Below are 12,997 nucleotides of genomic sequence, written 5' to 3'. Positions count from 1 at the left end.
TTATCTGATTTTTAAGTTTCATTAAAAATTCTGTCAAATTTGGTGCATTGTGTGATTTCCAGTATTTTAATATCAGTAGTCTACCTACCATAATTATAGCATTCAATTATCCCAAGGAACTTTAACTTTTGGAGTAACATAGGCCCTATTTACAAGTTTAGTGTGGGATTCTCTCTAAGAAGTGGAGATAGTTGCAGAGTCTAATAATATGAAACTCCTCTGTATAACCTCCGTTGTAACCTGCCATATCTGCACAGTTTTTTGTACCTTTGCTTGTCCTAAAAAGCTCATAATTGTTTTGTAAAGCAATGATATTGAGTATTTACCCATTCTAAAGAGGTTAAATACCGGCTCTAAACTGCATCAAGCGTCCCCCTCTAAATCCTCATAAGTAAAAGTCTGAATATAATGTTGCGCCTGTAAAAAGGCAAAAAACTCTCTATTTACTATCCCAAATTCCAGTTTTAGTTCCATGAACGACTTGCATCTCCCTGACATGGTATCTCTAAATTGAAGTATATACATTAATCCCTTTAGAGCCCATTCTCTAAAAAATGTTGAATTTAGGGTGGGTATGAAATTGGGGTTACCCATAAAAGGCAGAAACATGGAAAATCTATAATCAATTTGAGCAATTTTTGCCAACCAATAATCACATTGCTGATAACCCGCAATTGTTTAATCTTTTGAGGCCATTTATTGGAGGGGCAATGTAGGAGTGCTTTGAGTAATGCTGGATTTAAATTTCCTCCATAGCTTGTGTTACATAAAAATCAATTCCAGTTATCCAGTCTAGTGCTATCTTTACAACACCCACTAAATTGTATACTTCAATGTCTGGAAGAGCTAGGCCTCCATCAGTCCTAAATAAGGACAGAGTTTTGAAGTCAATGGCTTTCCGTTTCCCTCCCCACACAAATTGAGTGCATGCTTGTTTAAATGCATTTATCTCTTTTCTTTTTAGAATAATTGGAAGATTTTGCATTAAGAATAATAATTTAGGGAATATCACCATCTTTATTAAATTCACTTTACCTGACACAGTTAATTTAAATTTAGTCCAATTTTCCAAGTCCTGTTTTATTCTAGCAAAGATTGAGGGGTAGTTAAGTGTTTACCAATCAATAATATCTCTCGATAACTTAATACCTAGATATGAAAACATCTCCTTTGCTTCTTTAAACTGATACTGCTGGTATGAACTTTTATGTTTCCTTAGCCAGAAAATCTCTGTTTTAGATGAGTTCATTTTGTAACCCTAAAAAGCACTATACTCCTGTAGTATTTTTATCAATACAGGCATATTTCTTTCAGTATTTGACATTAATACTAATAGATCATCCGCGTAAAGCAATGTAGTAACCCTCCTAATACCTACTTTAATCCCTTCGATCTCTTTTCTTAAATAGATGGCCAGAGGTTCTAGTGCTAAATTAAAAAGGTAAGGAGACAAAGGGCATCCCTGACGTGCCCCCTTAAATAATTGGAAGTTAACTGAGGTTCTATCATTTATGATAATAGCGCCATTTGGATAGTTGTGCATTGTTTGTATGAATTTAAAGAAAGCTCCCTCAACTCCAAACCTGGAGAGCACTGTGGACAGGTGGTCCCAGGTAATGGAGTCGAAGGCCTTTTCTGCATCCAGTGAGACTATTGCTGCATCTGTCCTTGTAGACCCACTATTTTTTTGCTCCTGTACTTGATAACTATTCAATATTAATTGGATTTTCCTTAAGTTACAAGAAGACTTTCTACCCGGCATGAAGCCGACTTGGTCTTTATGAATAAGAGGGCCAACAACTGATTTAATTCTGGTTGATATATACAAAATATATCTTTACCTTTTTTAAGAATCAAAGATATTAACGATACGTAAAATATTTTGAACAAGGAGTGCCCTCTATATATCAATAATTGAACAGCTTTACCAACGTAGGTACTATTTCCTCTGATAAACTTTTGTACAGTTTAACCGGGGTCTGGTCTGGGCCAGCAGCTTTATTAGCCATCGCTCTTTTAATCGCTATAGTAACTTCTTCATATGCGGTAGGTCTATTCAGTTCATCTAGTTTATTTTTATCTATTTTTGGAGTCTGAATGTTTTTTCAGAAGCACTCTTTAGCGTGGCTATCGGAGAATCTGAATACAGCTTCTGAAAATACTGCACCATATAATCACTAATTTTTTAGTATTGGTAACTCTACCCAGCAGTGTATTAAGAGATTCTATCACGGATTTCTTTTTTTGGATTTAATTAAATTAGTTAACAATTTAACGGCTTTACCTCCATGTCAATAGAAAAAAAATCTAGTACTAAGTTCTTCTTGCGACATTTTGTGCGAAAGGAATACTTCTCTTTTTTAAGATACTTCACCCACATTCTATTGACAGGGTCACTGATATAGGCATTATATGCGTTGTGTAATTGGTTAGTTAATTGCGTATATCTAGCTACCATTTTGCGCTTCTGAATAATTAAATACGCTTTAATTTCCCCTCTTATAACCGCTTTAAAAGTTTCCCATAACGTTTCAGTTTTTATTTTTAGTGAAGAGTTAAACAGATAGAATTCCCTCCACTTCAACTTCAGCCATGTCTTAAACTGTACATTAGTAGTGAGATATCTTGGAAAGAAAAACCTATTAGTTAGTGCTCGATTACTCCTAACTTTAATATTTAGCGTGAGGATGGCATGGTCAGTTATAATAATATCCTTTATGTCGGCATACAATTCGAAGCTCAACATTTTTTCAGCTATTAGAAAGAAGTCAATTCGAGACATTGTTTGATGTGCCGACAATTCACACGTGAATCTCTTCAGATCTGGGTTCTGTGCTCGCCAGATATCTATAATGCGTAATGTTTTACAGAATGTTTTAAGAACTTTGGTTTCTTGTTTATATTCAGGACAGGTTTTAGCCTATCCAGTATGGGGTATAATACTAAATTAAAGTCGCCAGCCACGATTAAATTTTTTGAGTGAAGTGGAAGGAGTTTCACCTGCAACTTATCACAGAACGGCTTCTCTAGTTTGTTGGGGCCGGAAATATTACATAGCGAGAATAACATACCCTCCACCTCAATTTGCAAAATTATATATCTCCCCTCTGCATCTAGTTCTTTATCTAAAATGTTATATTGTAATCTTTTAATAAAAAGGAAAGCCACCCCTTTCTTCCTAGTTCCCACTACCTCTCCCACCCACCCTGTTTTAAGTTTAGCCAGTTCCACCTGTATTAGGTGTGTTTCCTGTAGGAAGACTGTTGGGGGAACATTTTTTTAGTTGCGCTAAAATCTTCTTACAAAAAAAAATATAATTAAAAAATAGGGGGCGCCCTTGTAGAGTAATGTATGCAATTGTGATTACAAATAATATAAGTGGATAAAACCAATAGGATAATGTATGCAATAGTAATTGTGACTACAAAAGTGGATACGAACTTGTGACAAATGTAGTCTGTATATACACACCGTCTTAGTAGAGTTAGAATATTGACATATATAAACAATAATATATTAGAAAGTGAACTCAGTGGTAAAATTCTACTACCAACACACAAAAGATATCATAGTGCACAAAGTCCATAGATGGCTATTATATGGTATTGATATTAATGGATGGCAGGTCCAGAAGGCAGCTATCTGTAGGGGATCAAGGCCGCAATTCCAAGGTCAGTAATCTGTAGTGGATAGAGAAGGACAGAAGAACCACATGGCCTTATACTGAGAAATCAGAATATAGGTGATGGTTTCACTCACATGTACTCAGACACCCCTAGTGGTGTGGAAGGAGCAGTCTGGGATCAGTAGTAGTCACCCAGAAGACTGGCCTCCGATCAGAGTGTAGTGATCTGTAGAGGATAATATAAAACACAAAGGGTGCCTACATGGCCTAGTACTGTAGATGCACAGTGAGTAGTGGGAGTATATGAAATTCACTCACAATAGATAGAGCACCTCCTTTGGTGCTGCAAAGGCAAGCTGGGATCAATGTAGTCACCCAGTAGACTTAAACTCCAGCAGTTCAGGAACTCGCAGTTGTCCAAGTACCAGATTGGTAGGGAAAGGAGCAGAATATAAACAGGCAGCAAGTGGAAAGTAATAACTTACTTTATTATAAAAATTTAAATAATTAGCAACGTGTTTCTCAGCCCACCAGTGGCTAATTAAGTAAGTTATTACTTTCCACTTGCTGCCTGTTTATATTCAACTCCTTTCCCTACCAATCTGGTACTTGGACAACTGCGAGTTCCTGAACTGCTGAAGTTTAAGTCTACTGGGTGACTACATTGATCCCAGCTTGCCTCTGCAGCACCAAAGGAGGTGCTCTATCTATTGTGAGTGAATTTCATATACTCCCACTACTCACTGTGCATCTACAGTACTAGGCCATATAGGCACCCTTTGTGTTTTATATTATCCTCTACAGATCACTACACTCTGATCGGAGGCCAGTCTTCTGGGTGACTACTACTGATCCCAGACTGCTTCTTCCACACCACTAGGGGTGTCTGAGTACATGTGAGTGAAACCATCACCTCCTATATTCTGATTTTAATCTCTCAGTATAAGGCCATGTGGTGCTTCTGTCCTTCTCTATCCACAACAAATTCTTCTTACGCTTCTGTGGTGATGTGATCCCACCTACATTCCACGAAGCCATGTATAATTGTTCCTTCATTTATTTATTGTTAGAGAAATTGTCTCTGTGGGATGGGAAGTAAAGAAAACAGTATACTGAAGGGTGTGGGGGAGAGTGGAGGAGGAAAGGAAAAAAAAAGAAACCTCCAAAAAAGTTTTAAAAGAAAAACCATCTGGCGCAGCCAGAGAACAGAAAATGCACAATAGTATCCAGCACAGGAACCCAGGAAGCAGGAGACCGATGCAAGTAACTGCCAACTTGCTAACAGAAATATAGAATACAGACAAGGTGGTCTCCTTGCAAAAAATCCTCAATTTATTTTACAAACGGAACAGGAACAAAGTCACGACGTTTCGGGGCAGTGCCCCTTAATCATGTGAAGCAGCCAGAGAATACTTATCCTTGGGACTAATATGGAAATTTTCATGTACTATTGCGGATATCTATGTACCTTGTACAAGTTATTGCAATAAATATTCTTTCCCCTTTTCTTTCTTTGACCTAACGTCATGTTACAGCAGGATACCCTTGTTTTTACAGAATTATTTTACCTCTTCCAGGTTACTTAGCATCAGACATTAATTTTCGGTAAGAATATTAATCGTAGTAGGATATATGTCTGTAGCTTTACTCCTGCTATTTATTCATTTGGTGCAATAAGGAGGCATTTCTCTCCTCTTTGCTGACGTCTCAGTAGGGAAGTCCTGAAACATTAGGATTTTGTTATTTCGAATTGAAAATTGAATTTTTTGTCTGTAATGCTGTAAGATGTTAAGCTTATCCTGGAAATTGAGGTATTTTGCAATTACAGGTCTGTTTTTTATTGTTACAGAAATTAATTTAAATAAATCCTGAAATTCACTAGTTTCTGGGATACCAATGAACCTAACGTTATTTCGTCGTGACCAATCTTCAATCTCGTTAAGTTTATGTTTCATATCTGTAATGTGTTTAGATTGTTCTTTAATGGTCAGTTCTTGCTGCATACTTGCGTCCTCTACGTCCGAGATACGCTGCTCTGCCTCATTGAGCCTATGTGTAAATTGTTTGATTTCCGTTGATAAGTTTAGAATATCTAATTTGATCTGTTCAAATTTAGGTAGCATAAGGTCAGTAATTTGTTTTAGTATATCATGGGGCTCTGCTGGTGGTGTCTCTGCTGTAGCCCCTATAGAAAGGAGGTTAGCGGTGTTGTCCGTACTGTTTCTATTTTTGGGAGGCATGTTTGGTGGTTGGGCTTTCAAGTTAGTAATAAATCTATCCATAGAGTGTAGATTTGTGATATGTGTATAGAATGTGCTAAGGAGAAAGAAAAGGAGACGTGTCAAGAGAAAACCAAAGAAAAAAAAAAGAAAAATTAAACTAAATTTGTGAGAAGCCATGGGATGGCTGTATCAATAGTGAGACTGTGAGGCCGATTTACCAAATGTCTGTTGGACCTGATCTGACAGTGCGGATCAGGTCCGACAGACATCGCTGAATGCGGACAGCAATACGCTCTCCGTATTCAGCATTGCACCAGCAGCTCACAAGAACAGCACACTGAAAGCTTGGTGCACGTAGGACCTGAGGACACTGCCAAGTCCCCCAGCAAACGTAATGAAAGAAGGTAGTCCCCAGCACTCACAGATTTTCTTCATACAATTTATTCACTTAGAAAAATGAGAAGTGTAAGTCTAGGTAGGCTTCTATGAGCTCATGAGACTGCTTGTGTCTTTAGCACTCTATGACAGCAGTGTATAAAATTACTACAAAGATTGTTCAAATTCTGCTACCATAGAATGTAAAAGGGACAGTCTAGTCCAAAATAGACTTTCATGATTCAGATAGGGCATGTAATTTTAAACAATTTTCCAATTTACTTTTGTCACCAATTTTGCTTTGTTCTCTTGGTATTCTTAGTTGAAAGCTAAACCTAGGAGGTTCATATGCCAATTGCTAAGCCCTTGAAGGCCGCCTCTTCTCTCAGGGCATTTTGACAGTTTTTCACCACTAGAGGGTGTTAGTTCATATGTGTCATATAGATAACACTGTTCTCACGCACGCAAAGTTCCTATGAGCCAGCACTGATTGGCTAAAATGCATGTCTGTCAAAAGAACTGAAATAAGGGGGCAGTTTGCAGAGGCTTTGATACAAGATAATCACAGAGGTAAAAAGTGTATTTATATAACTGTGTTGGTTAAGAAAAACTAGTGAATGGGTAATAAAGGGATTATCTATGTTTTCAAACAATAAAAATGCTGGTGTAGACTGTCCCTTTAACAACATGTGCAAGCTCCTAAAGTCCGATAAACCAACCTAGGTATGCAGTTCAGTAAAGGATATCAAAAGAACAAAGGACATTCATTAAATTTTTTACTTTACTTTCCCTTTACTTGTCCTCAGTAGAAGAGCTAGATAAGGGAAAACCTAGGTTTCACTATTGTAGTGTCCATTACTTTAGAAACTAAAGTTCACATTTACTTCTTCAATAATGAAACTAATATAATAAAACAGTTTTTTTTTACATATTACTCACATGCTAATGCTTGATTTGAATACATATCTGTTAAATGCACAATTTTGCATAGCTTGTTAAAAAATATATATATTTAAAAGGCATATTGGACTTGGAGTGAGACGATTTAAATTATACTCTTCTATTATTTGCCAGAAAGAAATGCCTGCCTATGATTTCAAATTGCGTGTAATGTTTTAGTTGTTGCAATGCAGCGCAATACCATGCACTATAATACTATGCCATATAAGGTACTGCAAGGTGTCTATTCCAACACATAGCAGAGAAATACGATCGAGCTGCAGCAATCGCATTCATTATTCTAAACCTGTATGCTAGTACTTCACGGCTAATAATGCAATTGCTCAGAGAAGATATTGTGCCCTCGCATTGATAATATATACCCCTCGACTATTAAACCGAGTTACTTGACAACATACCTCCTGGTGGAACTTTAGTATTTCGGTAAACTACTTATCCCATAATCCATTGTACCGGAACTGGGTGTTAGTAAATTAATCCCAATAACGTTCAGGTTACACCGGTGAGTCAGTAATTACTAAGAAGGGTGTGGACGACAGGGCAATTAAGATAGAGTGGGCTGATGTTACTGCCAGTGACCCATGGGGAAAATGCCCCAGGTGTAAGGGATTATGGGACTTGTAGTACACAGTATGAACACGGGTCTTACTGGTTGCCATAGTTACATGGCCTTGTGGAAGGCGAAAACCTATTATTGAACGCAATCAATGCAATAATTAAAGCATGTTCTTGGTACGAGCGAGGTGCTGTATGGTGACGCTGCCTGTTATTCTATAACACGTGCAGGCTTTGATCCTTATCTAGCATTTAAATGTGGCATGTATAATCTAACTCGTAATGAATTAATCACTGAAAAACAGAATTATTTTGGTAGGGTAGTATAGTGGTTTAACCAATTACTGCATAAAACCATCCAATGGAAAAGCATCATAATCATATGTAACAGACAAGGGGTGTCCTAAAAAACGGTATATTGGGAGTAAAAGACCGTTGATATTTTTAAATTCCGATGATAATGCAATTGGCTTATTGTATATGTTATGTAACATAATTATTATAGCCTTGGAGACTCTATAGTCACAATTTTATTAAAGACAGGAGGCAAGTATTTTGCTTTACTTCCTTTACTGAAAACTCCAGCAGTAATACATTAGAATAAAAAAGAAACAATTGTGACTATTGAGTCACTAAGGATATCATCCATATTTTATTTTTTAAAGCTAAGCATCTAAGAGGGTCAAAGCTGCTTGAGATAGTCCCGACTACACAGTCTATTCAGGACTTCCTAGACACCATATCTTTGCCGACCTTGACGGCAGATCAGAGAGATCTGCTTGACGCTCCATTTAGTATTAAAGAAGTCTTACATGCCATTAAAACCCTAAAATCCCACAAAGCTCCGGGTCCTGACGGTTTTGGAGTTCTGTTCTATAAAATATTTAGACTCCAGCTATCGCCACTTCTTAATAGAGTCTGCTCCCTGGCCAGACATTCCGGCTCCCTACCAACTGAGCTTTTAGAGGCGACCATAGTGACCATCCCGAAACCGGGTAAAGCCCCTAACGTATGCGAACACTTCCGCCCCATTTCGCTGATCAATGTTGACGTGAAGCTCATGGCGAAACTTCTGTCCTTTAGACTAAATAAAGTTCTCTCGTCATTGCTGGACGGCGACCAAGTAGGCTTCACCCCAGGTCGGGAAGGGCCAGATAATACCCGCCGGATCCTCAATATATACTTCGAAGCCAAGCAGCGTAATCTCTCCTGTACGACCTTAGCCTTAGATGCCGAAAAGGCTTTTGATAGGGTTAACTGGACATACCTATTTGAGGTCCTTGATAAGTTTGGCTTCCCTCAGGGATTTTGCTCTTGTGTTAGAGCTCTTTACTCGGCCCCATCGGCCTCGGTTAGAGGTCTGGGATTCCGCTCCCCGACCTTTCCGATCACCAATGGGACGCGCCAAGGCTGTCCCCTCTCCCCACTGCTCTTCGCCCTAGTTATGGAACCGCTGGCTGAGGCGATCAGAGGTAGTCCTGATGTCCGGGGAGTAGAACTAGAGGGCACCTTGCAAAAAACCGCCTTATTCGCGGATGACCTAACCATATTCCTAAGCGATCCTCTCCACTCCCTCCCCGCCCTTTTTAAGTTGCTGGATAGGTTTGGACAGATTAGTTACTACAAGCTCAACTTCAACAAGACGGAGGCATATTCCAATAACGTGTCAAGCACTGATCTTACAAAACTTCAGCAACGGTATCCATTCAATTGGTCCCAGCAGAGGATCAAACATCTCGGAGTTTACCTCTCTTGGAACATCCCCACTATAATAGAGTCTAATTTTTATCCTCTCCTCCAGCGGTTCCAATCCTGCACTGATAGGTGGAGTGTTCCGTGTATTTCCTGGTTGGGACGTATTGCTGCATTCAAGATGCTCCTGCTTCCCAAGCTCACATACCTGTTCCGGTCACTCCCTATCCCTGTTCCTAAATTTTTGATTGGCAAATTTCAGCAAATTTGCAATAAGTATATATGGATAAATAAGCGCCCTAGGGTTGCTACTAGAATACTCCAGCAACCACTCTTGTGTGGGGGCGCGGGCGCCCCTAAGATAACATATTACCATGAAGCTTCAAGGCTCTCTCAAGTCCTAGCATGGAAGATCACTGACGGCAAAAATAAATGGCAAATGCTAGAGCAAGCAATGCTCCCTAGTCCTCTTACCCTACATGACCTGATTTGGTTGCCCAAGCATGTCAGGTCGCGTTACAAAATCCAGAACACAATAATCTCTCATGCCCTCCGGTTATGGGATAGATTACGCTCACTCCCTCAGATAGCCCCACATCCTTCTCCCGTTCACTCTTTAACGGGCCTGCTAGCGGCCCTCAGAGACTCCCACCCCCATCTGTGGCAGGAGCACGGAATCCACTGTATGGCAGATCTGTTTCCCAACGGCCAATTTATCACGACCACACAATTTACCAATAACTATAACCCGCCCCAACTTCTTCTATTTGAGTTCTGGAGGCTTAGAAGTCTATTAAAGTCCTGGGGATTTTTAAACCAAACTCCCAGAGCACCCACTATGTGGGAAAAAAGATGGAGTAGCAACGTGAGGATACCTAGGTCGCTATCGGTTTCCTACAAAGACTTGATGAATTCCCCCCTTTTCTACAGGTCAGCTTACACATTAGCCTGGGAAAAGGCCTTTCATTTTCGAACGGAACAGGACGAATGGGTCCAAGCGGTGGCCCTAACCAAACAGGCACTTCACTGCGTAACTCTACTAGAGTTATATCTTAAAATCTGTACACAGTGGCATCTCACCCCACTGAGATTATACAAAATTTCTCAGACCAACTCTCCATTATGCTGGAGGCAGTGTGGGATGGTGGGTTCGCCGGCCCATATTTGGTGGGAATGTCCGCAATTGGCCTCCTTTTGGCAAGTTGTCTCACACAAATGTAGAAACCTAATTCCCTGCTTACACAACTCCCCGCAAACAGCCCTATTGCACTTAAACTTAGACACAGCCTCACTCCCAAAGGCCTTACTCTCAGTCTATATACTTATCTCAGCCAAGCTAGCTATAGCAAGACTTTGGAGACAGCAAACACCACCTACATGGGGAGAAGTAGTCAAAACCATGTCCTATTTGGAAATAATGGAGAGTCCGATCTTTACCCAACGCAACAAAGTCCTTTTACATTCGGAAATCTGGGATATATGGAAGCACTTACACTGACCCTGTTCCAGGGCAGTCACAGGGAGCAGTTGCTGTAGGCTCCATGCTCCAACTAATTCCTCCCCCTCCCCTCCTCCCCTGCCCACCCAAATCCCCACCACCCTTTTCGCCCCCTTTTTTTTTTTTTTTTCTCTTCTCTCCCTTTTCTAGCTACTCTGTGGTTGGTCTTTCTGGATGCATTTAACTATAAAGGTATATTTCCCAAATGCTTTTGGCTCAGTGGGTCCATAGGTGACTAACTGGCCATCCAATGTGAGTACTGTTCAAACAAGGTAAAGAAATAGAAGTATAGATTACTTAGTTTTATGATGAACATTAATATTCGCATTATTCTCAACAATTCAGACTGTTCATTTGACCATTCTCATACGTCAGTACTTTTATACTCTATTCTGTTCTAAAATTGAAAAAAAAAAAAAAAAAAAAAGAAAAGAGGTTAAGTTTATTTCTTATGTGATCGGATTACTCTGTGATGTAACAGAAAAGACTTTACGTGGTCCATATGTACATATTGTGTTATATTCATGCATATCTTGATGTATCACAGCTGTATTGTAATGTGTAGTTATCCTCAATAAAAATCATTTAAAAAAAAAAAATAAAAATCTGCTTGAGATATAGTTCTAAAATTCAATTTTTGAAATACCATGTCGAAGGACCAGTCAGCAGCCGCAAGAAGGTCTTGCAGAGAGCAACTTTTCCTAAATGCACATGATGCTAATATGCCCCTCAAGGAGTGGGCTCCAAAAGAAGAAGTTATAAGAGTTTGAGACATAACCCACCTAACCCATCGGGCAATAGTGGGAACTGAGAGGAACCCAGTGGGGAGAAGAGAAAACCATCAAAGTCCAGGGCATGGACGTCTGACATTGTCTGAAAGAAAGAAGGCAGAAAAGAGTACCCAGTTTGGCTGATGACTGTTTGAGGGAAAGACTAGAGCTAGGACGTGAGCGACGTCCAAAAGCGTTTTGTATTTTTCTGCAGGAGGAACCTGCAGTCTGATACCACACAGGAGCCTGCAAATGAGCGGATCCTAGCCGAGTGGCAAACCATTCACTGGGAGGTGAGCAGCAGAAATGGTGGAACGAAAGAGATTGATGGTGCGATAAGCTTTACCCTGCTCATAAAGATGGGCTAGAAAATTAGCTACTATCACAGTTGGGGCTGAATAGGGATCAACACATTCCTCCAGACACCAGCATACCCAGACAGACCAGGCTGCAATGTAAGACTTGCGAGTTCCTGGGGCCCAAGAGGTCCCAAGCACCCTTGAAATTGTCCAGGCTAGGAGCTGAAGGGTGTTGTCCGACACCACTGAATGGGGATGTCCATCAGTGTTCTGGAGAAGCTTTGGGAATGATGGAATCAGAATAGGAGGTTGAATAGATATCTCTATCAGAGCTGGAAACCAGGCTTGAGCTGGCCAGAACGGGGTGATTATCACTAGTTGGACTTGAAGCCTGCGTACTTGTACTAGTACCCTGGGGATCGTGCAATATGGAGGGAGAGCATAAGCTCCCAATATGGGCCAAGTTTCCAGAAATGCATCTGAGGTAAAGAGGTCCACCAAGAATGAGCCTCTGAGAAACTGGATTTGTAAGGAGGTCTGTCTGTGTAATTTCCAGTCGCTCGCATCTCTCCAGTATCTGGAAAACCAGTCCACTATGATGTTGGATTATCCTGGAATATATTCCGCCACCATTGATGTATTGTCAAAGTAAAACTGGTAGAACTGTTGAGTTAAATTTGACAGGGTCGATGACCTGGTACCCCCTAGTCTGTTGATATACTAGACTGCTGAAACACTGTCCATACAGAGAATGACACAGCAGTCCGTTAAGGAGTCCCCAAAGAACCGGATGGCAAAGGAACTCGTTATGAGTTCCAGACAGTTGATGTGTAGTGAGGACTCCTCTGGAGTCCATCTGCTTTTTGTGTACTGGAAGTCTCAAACTGCACCCCAGCCGAGGAGGGCTGGCATCAGACACGATCACATAGTCTGGAAGAGTGCCAAAAATTGCTCTTCCATTCCAGGCTTCCATATTGTGAAGCCACCAAGAGATTTCCTGT

The 12,997-nt window shown here is 40.2% G+C and overlaps 1 protein-coding gene across 1 annotated transcript in view; it reads right to left on the bottom strand.

Moving 5' to 3' along the window:
- The window catches only part of THTPA (thiamine triphosphatase), a 39,555-nt gene extending 31,786 nt beyond the window's left edge, over nucleotides 1-7,769 (bottom strand). Inside the window, exon 1 of the mRNA XM_053702324.1 lies at nucleotides 7,581-7,769. The gene's annotated coding sequence lies outside the window, so the exon portion shown is untranslated. The remainder of the gene's footprint in view (nucleotides 1-7,580) is intronic.
- Between the last annotated feature and the right edge of the window lie 5,228 nt (nucleotides 7,770-12,997).

This window comes from Bombina bombina, chromosome 2, assembly GCF_027579735.1.
Source record: "Bombina bombina isolate aBomBom1 chromosome 2, aBomBom1.pri, whole genome shotgun sequence".
In the NCBI taxonomy this organism is placed as follows: Eukaryota; Metazoa; Chordata; class Amphibia; order Anura; family Bombinatoridae; genus Bombina; species Bombina bombina.
This window is presented reverse-complemented; position numbering and strand designations above follow the sequence as displayed.